This window comes from Cupressus sempervirens, chromosome 7 (genome assembly GCF_028749045.1).
Source record: "Cupressus sempervirens isolate cs-2001-9-10 chromosome 7, ASM2874904v1, whole genome shotgun sequence".
Classification (NCBI taxonomy): Eukaryota; Viridiplantae; Streptophyta; class Pinopsida; order Cupressales; family Cupressaceae; genus Cupressus; species Cupressus sempervirens.
This window is the reverse complement of record NC_143124.1, coordinates 28,362,420-28,373,844: the sequence shown is the minus strand read 5'-3', so window position 1 is coordinate 28,373,844 and position 11,425 is coordinate 28,362,420. Positions and strand designations below refer to the sequence as shown.

General features: G+C 31.9%; 1 pseudogene; it reads left to right on the top strand.

The window, feature by feature from the left end:
* The first annotated feature begins 477 nt into the window (after positions 1–477).
* LOC149545260 (protein TOPLESS-RELATED PROTEIN 2-like) overlaps positions 478–11,425 on the top strand; it is a 76,909-nt pseudogene continuing 65,961 nt past the window's right edge.

Here is an 11,425-nt window from a genome sequence, read left to right as displayed (position 1 = left end):
TTATACAATGTAAGAATTGGATTTAATTGATGATTGGATTGAGAAGATTGTGGATAGTAATAAAGTAATGGAAATATTACATGCCTTATTAGAGTTGGATACACTACTATATCTAACCTTATTTTTCTACCAAACTTTTTGACCATCAACTAAATAAGTTTAGGTTGGTTGGAATGTTAAGGCAAAAAAATTTTTTTTTTACATGTAAGCCTTGTGTTGATTGAATTTTCGACCAACACAGGGCTTACATGGTAAAAAAAGAAACATTTTTTGCTTGTATGTTTGTTACGTGTGTGGGTTCATTTGGGTTCTGTGTGTTTTCAGATGGCTTTTTGCAGCGCGTTGAGGCAAGTTTAGCTCTAGTTTGTTTTTGCATTATTTTCTAGCACATGTTTTGGGAAGTTTGGACTCTCTAGTAATTTTTGCAGTTCTGTGTGGTCTATTGGGATTTTTGCATTGGAGGCAGGGGCAACAAACATGACTTCTTTGAGCAGGGAACTGGTGTTTCTAATCTTACATTTTTTTGATGAGGAGAAGTTCAAGTAAACTATACACAAGTAAGCTTATGGAAAATAGAAGATACCCATCTTTCTTTTAATGGATGTTCTTTTTTTTTTTTTTTTGAATCAAATTTTGTTGGCTTATGATGTTTTGGGTTTGTGGATATTTGTAGATTAGAGCAAGAATCTGGGTATTTTTTCAACATGAAGTACTTTGAGGATCAAGTGCAAGTAGGGGATTGGGATGAGGTAGAAAGTTACCTTTCTGGGTTTACCAAGTTGGATGATAATCGATACTCCATGAAATTTTTCTTTGAGATTAGAAAATAGAAATATCTAGAGGCACTTGACAAGTTTTTAAAGTTCCTTTGTAGATACTTATAGTTTGCATTTGTTTATTAAGATTAATAGTATTAGAATGATGACCTAAATTTTAGTCTTGTAGAAATCTATGCTCCTTGTAAACAATAAATAATTTAGGTGCATAAATTTTTTTTTGGAAATGTTGTATATTTTTATAGATGTCTTTGTGGGAACCATATTAAGGATTTCTTAACTTTTGTTTAACTGGGATTTAGATATCCAAGAATTTTTGAAAGACGACGATTATGATTGGTTATGAAAAACTAATTCAAGATTGTGTGTGTTTAGACAAGATTGGGCTAAGGCTATGGACATACTAGTGAAGGATCTCAAAGTATTTTCTTCTTTCAATGAAGAGCTATTCAAGGAGATTATACAGCTTCTTACTCTGGAGAACTTCAGGTCCCATGTCATTTTTTCAATATTTAATTCTTCATTTTCTCACCTATACTTTAAAATTGTCCATTACTATAATGAGTTTGAGAAATTGATTGTTTCCCCATAAATACAAATTATGATAGATTATTATGTATTATTGGGAACTAAAATTCTCATGTAGGGATATACAACTGCATTTTGTTGAAGCCCTTTTTTAACAAAAGCATTCATATTGTAATGATTGACAAGCAAAGTTTAATTTTCTATTTATTTTTTTGGGAGCTTTAATAGGAGTTGTGTTATGTTAAGCACATCATTTAAATACTGAGATTGTGATTCATGTAGGGAAAATAAGAAGCTATATAAATATGGGGAGTCCAAGTCTGTAAGAAACATTATGTTGATAGAACTTAAGAAATTGATAGAGGCCAATCCTCACTTTTGTGACAAGCTCCAATTTCATGGCCTCAAAGCATCTCATCTTGGAACTCTCATAAATCAAAGGTATTTTGTAGCTAGCTAACTTGGTTTAGGAATTTGCAATGTTTAAGTTAATGAAAGTGGTGTGAGAAGGTTGAGTAATACTTGTTGAATGTGATATAATCTTAAAGTGTTAATGTAAAATAGGGTTTTAGTTAAGGTTATTATATTCTAAAGTTTGGTATTGGATTTTCTATGTTCAGTCTTAATTGGCAGCATCAACTTTGTAAGAACCCTCTACCTAATCCCGATAGAAAGAAATTATATGTAGATCATACATGTGCACCTACTAATGAAACTTGAGCACCAATTCCTTCAAATAACCCTCTTGTTGGGGCACTCCCAAAAGGAGCAACCTTTCCTATTGCTCCCCACAATGTGAATTAGTTGGTATATCACTCATTTAAGTCTTATATTTTATCAATTCTTTTATAACTTTTTATTTAGTGATTTTTTTCATTTTGGTGTTATTGTTAACAAGACAAGTTCCTTTGCAATATGATTGCAGCCATTTCAACCCACAAGGGCTCCTTCTACTAGTTCTTTGGGATGGATGGTGAGTCAAAATCCTTCTATTCCACACTGTGTAGTAGCTCCTAGGTCTGCATCTCGTACACCACCTCAAAATATAGGTGAATTTACTTGACCATATCTCGAGACATGGCTGCTAGAAGCATAAAATATATATACTTTTTAATAAGGAGACACATTTCACAAGCTCAGTGGCATGTGAAAGAATTTTTATTTCTTATGAGCTATATTGGATAACATTGTCTTTTTTAGATCTTGTAAGAAGTGTAAGATTATCTGATTTTTTTTATTGGATATTCCAATACATAGAAAATTCCATTTTCTAATTTGTTTAATTGCATTAGTTGCTATCCTTAAATAGCCTAGAACTCCACTTTCAAATGGTCCTATAGTTGATTATTATTATTTTGATTCTAAGCATCTTATGAAACCTCTTCGAACTGGACAATCTGATGAGGTGTGTGTAGAATATTTTTTCTAGGTTATTCTTTTTCTCTAGCATGTTCACTAATAGTGATACAAAGAACTTATCTTCTAAATACTGAAACTCAGCATTACTTTTTTCTTTTAAGGTGAGCTATCTGAGTACTCATAGCATGTACTCTCAAGACGATCTTCCCAAAATGGTGGCAAAAACCTTCAATCAAGTTTCAAATGTCATAAGCATGGATTTTCATCCTTAGTAGCAAACAATCTTATTACATAATTCCACATAAAGTACAATTCTTCCTTCAATTACGAAGATGTGGCTTTGGTTTTGTAAGTAAAGAATATTTTTTGGTTTTTTTTGGAGATTTTGATTTTTGATTTGATCTCTCAGTTGGAAAATCTTGGTGGTATTGCAATTTGGGAGGTAGCATCTAGGGAAAAGTTAGCTCAAAGGACCTTTAAAGTTTGGGACAATTTTCCCTACTCAATGCCAATGCATGTAGGCATAGTTTAATAAGCTTGAATTTTCATTTTCATTTTTTAATAAGGAACATGCAAATATATTTAATATTTACTCAAGAGGATAGTGTTGTATTTATTTAGGTAATAATTATATATGTTCTTTCTATTATGTTGTCTTAGGCAGCCCTATTAAAAGATCTAGTTGTATCAATGAACCATTGTATCTGGAGCCCAGATGGGCAAGTACTTGGTAAGTGAATCTATTATTTGTATTCTCAAGGGAAGTGTGTAGAAAATTTGACCTTAGTGCATATTCACTAAATACCCTTTGTAAATATTATTATGTTTGCTTGGGTTAGGATTCTTTCCATTGATTTATTAATACACTTGCATTGGTCTTGTAGGTGTTTCCTTTTCCAAGCATATTGTCCATATATATTTTTATCAAATCTCAATTACTTATAGTCATCCAATTTATGTGAGATTAGAGGTAACCTTCCTCTCTATGCTGTAGGTATGGGATGCAATAGCTAGTCAAAAATAATATACATTTGAAGGCCATGAAGCACTTGTACATTCAGTTTGTCCTTACCACAAAGAAAGTATCCAGGTACTTCATTTCTCAAAACCTGATGTATTGACATGGCAATTGAATATTTAAGAATATTTTCACCACTACTTGTTTTGGTGTTTGATTTCCACCCAATTTCAAGTCATTCACCATTTCTTTCAGTACTTGATAATGTGGAAGGTAGGATGGTTGTAATTCTTTTCTTTTCATACAGTTCATTTTCTCTACAGCCAATGATGGAAAGATCAAAGCTTGGATGTATGATCTTTTGGGATCTAGGGTTGATTATGATGCCCCTAGGCTATGGTGCACAATAATGGCTTACAAAATATATTGTTACATAAATATATCTCTCTCTCAAATCTGATTAGGAGAAGTGTGAATAGAAAAAGCATTTCATTCACTAAAAATCCTCTATATTTCATGGTTTCTTCATTCTACCAAGTGTCTATCAAATCAAGATGTTGACTCCAAGTCTGGGTTCAAACTCAGCATGCCACATCTGTTCTACAATCAAATCCAACAAGTATGGTCATGACTAATTTTTCATAGGGATTACACATGTTTCAAACTTGTATCTAAAATTTAATCTTATTATACTAGTTATTTATTTCCTTTTTCATTTAGTTTAGGATGGGAGAATAAAGTGCTAGTTTTTGGAGGGGGACAATGCTACAGTACTTATATTAATTCTAACCTTCAGCTTGAGACATACAAAGTTTTGCTTGTTTAAGGTCCTACCTCTTTTTTCTTTTCTAATTCTATAAGGGCTTTGTATGTCGCAACCACTTCTTAATGTTGATCCTTTTGATATTGATGCACAACAGAAGATTGAAGAAATGATTCAACAAATATGAATAATTTTTAAAAAATTACTTGAACAATTGCATCCATTGATTACATAGCACTATGTGTCATGCTGGAAGAGGCCTAACCCCACATTAAAAGGGAACTAGCTAAGAAAGTAAACTTTTTTGTATACATTTGATGAAGATACCCTAAGTAACCTTAACCTAGCATGAAAAGAGCTAAGAAAGAGCTAGATAGAAAATAACCTTATTCACACTAACATGCAGCTACATTCAAAAGAATTTTGTATTTTCATAAGATACAATCCATTTCAAAAAGCTTACTCGAACAATTACATCCATTGATGTAGCACTACATGTCATGTTGGAAGAGGCCTAACCCCACATTAAAAGGGAACTAGATAAGAAAAAAAAAAATTTGTATGCATTTGACAAAGATAGCAGGTTCACAAAATTTTATAGAATATAATAGTGGGAAATAGAAGCAATAGTTTGATTAGCTTTATAGCACTCATTAGTTTTAGGTGGACACAATTTATGGTTGCATCTTCAAAAAGAGTAGGTCAATGGTCCAAATGGAAAATAGTGACCTCGGCCATCAATAAGAAGACAAGTGATAATGCAGGCACCCTACCACAAGTTGCCTCTAGTGCTCAAAGTAGAATTACCTTATCCATAAATCCTACCACTCGTGTAAATATCAGATGTTCTTAAGCCACTATAGAGCACAAGACCAAACAATGACCAATGCCATGAAAATGACTACTAATCAAATCATTGATATAGTGGTCAATGAAATGAATAATTCACAGATTCCACTCCATCCAGTCATTAGAGTTGGACAATTTTGGCAAAAGAGAAAATGGTTCACCATGTACTAAAATTGGAAAAACTTACCTCATTTGTTACAATTAGGAGCAATGGGACCTACTGCTTCTCAAGGATAAACAAATGATCAAAGAAGTAACACAATCATCCAAATAACAATTCTAGACATAATTCTGAACTTTCTAGAAAAAATAAGTTTACAGTAGTTTCTACATTTTCTTATTCTACATCTTTGAGGCCCTTCAGAGTGGAATTTTCCCATGGAATTTATCTGAATGCCCTTATTTTTTCAGTTGTATATAGTATTATATTTTTTCTCCCCAATCGTAGCTATTTCAATTATGGATTAATTGAATTCCATTTACATTTTTTAATTTAACCATTGCTATGTAAATGGCATGCTACTATGATTTCATTTACTTTTACACCTCTTTAATCTTTTCAGCATCTCCATAATAAGTGAGAAATATTAAATTAATTGCTCATACCTACCTTCTTGCATGTTGTTGTCTAAATAATACTTTTTCTACATTCTATCTTGTTAACTTTATTACATAGATTAATTTATTCTATTAGAGTAATTTGACAGAGACACACTGAAATCTGTCTTCATCATTTTGACTATAAGCACTAGCCTACAATTGTTTCTAAACCTAAGAATCATATAATGTTGATCATAAAGAAGCTTATTGAACTAGAGTGGGTTTTTTTGGCAGTAACCTGAGGAGGGTTGAGGGCATTTGTACCAAATCTCTTAAGGTAGGTCTCTTCTTGAGTGCTTAGGATGTCAAACTTAGGGCCAAAACCTGCCACATTATGACCAAGTAGTGCCCTTTAGGACCAATTATTGAGGAGGGTAGGACCTCCTCTTCTAGCACTAGTTGACCAAGGGGGACATTCCTAAGGTGTACTGCAATAAATTTGACTACAATGACTAAGCACTTACCATGACACAAACCCTACTCATTATGGAGTACACTTCTATCATCATCATTTCCTTCTTTTCACACCCAATTACAAAGAGGGAATAACTAGCTATTTGAAATGCCTTTTAATATAGCCACTTCCATTGATTCATGCATTGATATGCCTAGAACTACTAAAACACAAATCGTCCAATTTTTTAAGATTGATTGGTCTAGTGTGTTGTGAGATGATGGATCCATCATTAAATGACCTACAAAGCCTCAAGGACTCGTCCTTCCATCTCATTGCCATTAAGTAATACCAGCTGAAGTTGTCAAAATCCTAGACTAGTATCCTAATTATGTTTCAGTTTGGATTTCACCAAGTCATGCAATGGCCAGTCAAAATATGTTGGAGGAAAATGAGTCAACAATACCAACTATACAAGAGAGTCAGTTGGTGATGACTATCAAACTCAAGATCTATGACTCACATTTTCTATGGCAAATGACTCTTGCGATGATCAAAAGGTTGTATAATGCTTGATTGCATTGCTTGTAGAACTATTTTCTTCTTGATTAATGTGCCATAAACTGTCAATATCTTGAGAGTCATTTGATTATGTAAGGTTTCTAAACAAAGACTTCAGAAGTAATATGTTTTAGATTCAGTTGATATAGTTGGGATTGTCAAATAATTGTCTTAGAACTACAACTTTAATATTTGAGGAGAGGCTATAATACATTCTCATTCTCAGAGAATGCTGCTAAGTTTCAAAATGTTGTAATGACAGTTCTATTTATGGGCAAGCTTCTCCTAAATGCTTTTTGAGTTTGAAAGTTTAAGAAAATAAAATTAGGAATTTGACTTTTCTAACAGCTAAATAAAACATTATTATAGACTAGAATAGATTATTATTATATTCGAATTTTGCCTATGCTTTTTGCTAATTAATAGTTAGATGTTGTGGCTTAGCGGTAGCCATTGAGAAGAAAAAACATTGAAGGTCACCTTAGGTTAGGATTGTCTTTTCATATATATCTACATTCAAAGTGAACATTACATTTTGACAAAAAGTTGTGAATATTGCTAAACTTAATTTGTTTTTTCTCTAAATCTGCTAATAGAAATAAATGCACGAGTTGTCATTTTGGATCCATTTCCTATTTGTAAATAAGAAAACTATTATCTTTTTGTACAATTATGCATGAATACAACACATCAATCTATGGTTGAGACCCAATTTTCACATGTTCATCATATGCCTAATGATGAAGCCTTAGCTAATTGTACCAATGGTGGTATGTTAGAAACATTCCCCTTTGATAACCTTCTTTATTATAATAAGGTCGGTTATTATTAACTTAAAGCATTTTTTTAGTTGGTACTTAGATAAATACCTATGGAATATGTGTATCATAATGCTATTATTAATTTTTGTTTTGATCAATATTTAAATAATAAAAACTAAAAATAATTAGATGACATGCCGATGGAAAATGTTTTAAGGCACATTGTTTGTTAAATATAACTCAATACAATGGTAATATAACTACACGATAATGTGAAAAGAATGGATAATATCATAATAGGGATACAAATACTCTTCCTTCAGTTTTAGAAGGTTCATTGTTCCATTTTGTGGATATGCATGTATGCATGTTATGAGCCTTACTTCAAAGATTGTGGTAATATTTTGCAAGCCTCATGAAAGATGAAACTGAATAGAATTTGAAACAAGTGGAGGAATCTAAAAACATCTAAACTCAACTGATGTGTGGAATGTTTGCATGCAAAATATGTGACTTCTGCAAAACAGAAATCTGTAATTACTGGAAAAACATGAAACTGTAGCTATTGGAAGTAATCTCCCTGAAGTCCCTTTCCCCAAAATTGGTTAAAAATGCAAACTCTAGTGCTACTAGATAGCTTATGTGAAAGTTCATAAAGAGGCAAGATATATTTTGATGTAGGTGTAGATGCAAGTTCAAGCCACGAATACCTACTAGATAAGTTTAGATGATGCCTTGGTTGAGGCATAGTTGCCATATGCCTATGCACAACCACATACATCCAAAATCATTAATATATTTCTAAGGCCTAATGGCTTAATTTAACTTATCACTTGTACCTTTATCCATGTGAAAGATGTAATTTTCACATAATTTAAAAAAAAAATTGAACTAAGAGAATGGTATAACAGACATCGTATGTGACTCTTTTTACATAAAATACAAATAAATATCAATGTAAAAGTTAAGAACCCAAAAAATCTCTATTTACCTCTTAAAACTAAAATTAATTAATGAGCTCATAATCTGCACCTGAACTGCTTTGACTAGTTTAGTGCTGGGGGTTGTTATATTTCTAGTCCTTTCCATGCATTTTGAAGTGATCCTTCTACAGGTATAATATTTTGTTTCTCTGCCACTAAAAATGTTGTTTTAGGAACCAAGATAACATCTTTCCTTAGTACTTTCTTCTAGTGCAAGACATGGGAAATATGCATGAATACAACACATCAATCTGCATGATAACATTTCTAAATCTGCTAATAGAAATAAATGCATGAGTTGTCATTTTGGATCCATTTCCTATTTGTAAATAAGAAAACTATTATCTTTTTGTACAGTTATGCATGAATACAACACATCAATATGTGGTTGAGATCCAATTTTCACATGTTCGTCATATACCTAATGATGAAGCCTCAGCTAATTGTGCCAGTGGTGGTATGTTAGAAACCTTCCCCTTTGATAACCTTCCTTATTATAATAAGGTTAGTTATTATTAACTTAAAGAATTTTTTTAGTTGGCACTTAGATAAATACCTATGGAATATGTGTATCACAATGCTATTATTAATTTTTGTTTTGATCAATATTTAAATAATAAAAACTAAAAATAATTAGATGACATGCCGATGGAAAATGTTTTAAGGCACATTGTTTGTTAAATATAACTCAATACAATGGTAATATAACTACACGATAATGTGAAAAGAATGGATAATATCATAATAGGGATACAAATACTCTTGCTTCAGTTTTAGAAGGTTCATTGTTCCATTTTGTGGATATGCATATATGCATGTTATGAGCCTTACTTCAAAGATTGTGGTAATATTTTGCAAGCCTCATGAAAGATGAAACTGAATAGAATTTGAAACAAGTGGAGGAATCTAAAAACATCTAAACTCAGCTGATGTGTGGAATGTTTGCATGCAAAATATGTGACTTCTGCAAAACAAAAAAATCTGTAATTACTGGAAAAACATGAAACTGTAGCTATTGGAAGTAATCTCCCTGAAGTCCCTTTCCCCAAAATTGGTTAAAAATGCAAACTCTAGTGCTACTAGATAGCTTATGTGAAAGTTCATAAAGAGGCAAGATATATTTTGATATAGGTGTAGATGCAAGTTCAAGCCACGAATACCTACAAGATAAGTTTAGATGATGCCTTGGTTGAGGCATAGTTGCCATATGCCTATGCACAACCACATACATCCAAAATTATTAATATATTTCTAAGGCCTAATGGCTTAATTTAACTTATCACTTGTACCTTTATCCATGTGAAAGATGTAATTTTCACATAATTTTAAAAAAAAATTGAACTAAGAGAATGGTATAACAGACATCGTACGTGACTCTTTTTACATAAAATACAAATAAATATCAATGTAAAAGTTAAGAACCCAAAAAATCTCCATTTACCTCTTAAAACTAAAATTAATTAATGAGCTCATAATCTGCACCTGAACTGCTTTGACTAGTTTAGTTCTGGGGGTTGTTATATTTCTAGTCCTTTCCATGCATTTTGAAGTGATCCTTCTACAGGTATAGAATTTTGTTTCTCTGCCACTAAAAATGTTGTTTTAGGAACCAAGATAACATCTTTCCTTAGTACTTTCTTCTAGTGCAAGACATGGGAAATATGCATGAATACAACACATCAATCTGCATGATAACATTTCTAAATCTGCTAATAGAAATAAATGCATGAGTTGTCATTTTGGATCCATTTCCTATTTGTAAATAAGAAAACTATTATCTTTTTGTACAGTTATGCATGAATACAACACATCAATATGTGGTTGAGACCCAATTTTCACATGTTCATCATATACCTAATGATGAAGCCTCAGCTAATTGTGCCAGTGGTGGTATGTTAGAAACCTTCCCCTTTGATAACCTTGCTTATTATAATAAGGTTAGTTATTATTAACTTAAAGAATTTTTTTAGTTGGCACTTAGATAAATACCTATGGAATATGTGTATCACAATGCTATTATTAATTTTTGTTTTGATCAATATTTAAATAATAGAAACTAAAAATAATTAGATGACATGCCGATGGAAAATGTTTTAAGGCACATTGTTTGTTAAATATAACTCAATACAATGGTAATATAACTACACAATAATGTGAAAAGAATGGATGATATCATAATAGGGATACAAATACTCTTGCATCAGTTTTAGAAGGTTCATTGTTCCATTTTGTGGATATGCATATATGCATGTTCTGAGCCTTACTTCAAAGATTGTGGTAATATTTTGCAAGCCTATGAAAGATGAAACTGAATAGAATCTGAAACAAGTGGAGGAATCTAAAAACATCTGAACTCAGATGATGTGTGGAATGTTTGCATGCAAAATATGTGACTTCTGCAAAATAGAAATTTGTAATTACTGAAAAAACATGAAACTGTAGCTATTCGAAGTAATCTCCCTGAAGTCCCTTTCCCCAAAATTGGTTAAAAATGCAAACTCTAGTGCTACTAGATAGCTTATGTGAAAGTTCATAAAGAGGCAAGATATATTTTGATGTAGGTGTAGACGCAAGTTCAAGCCATGAATACCTACTAGATAAGTTTAGATGATCCCTTGGTTGAGGCATAGTTGTCATATGCCTGTGCACAACCACATACATCCAAAATCATTAATATATTTCTAAGGCCTAATGACTTAATTTAACTTATCACTTGTACCTTTATCCATGTGAAAGATATAATTTTCACATAATTTTTAAAAAAAATTGAACTAAGAGAATGGTATAACAAACATCGTACGTGACTCTTTTTACATAAAATACAAATAAATATCAACGTAAAAGTTAAGAACCCAAAAAATCTCCATTTACCTCTCAAAACTAAAATTAATTA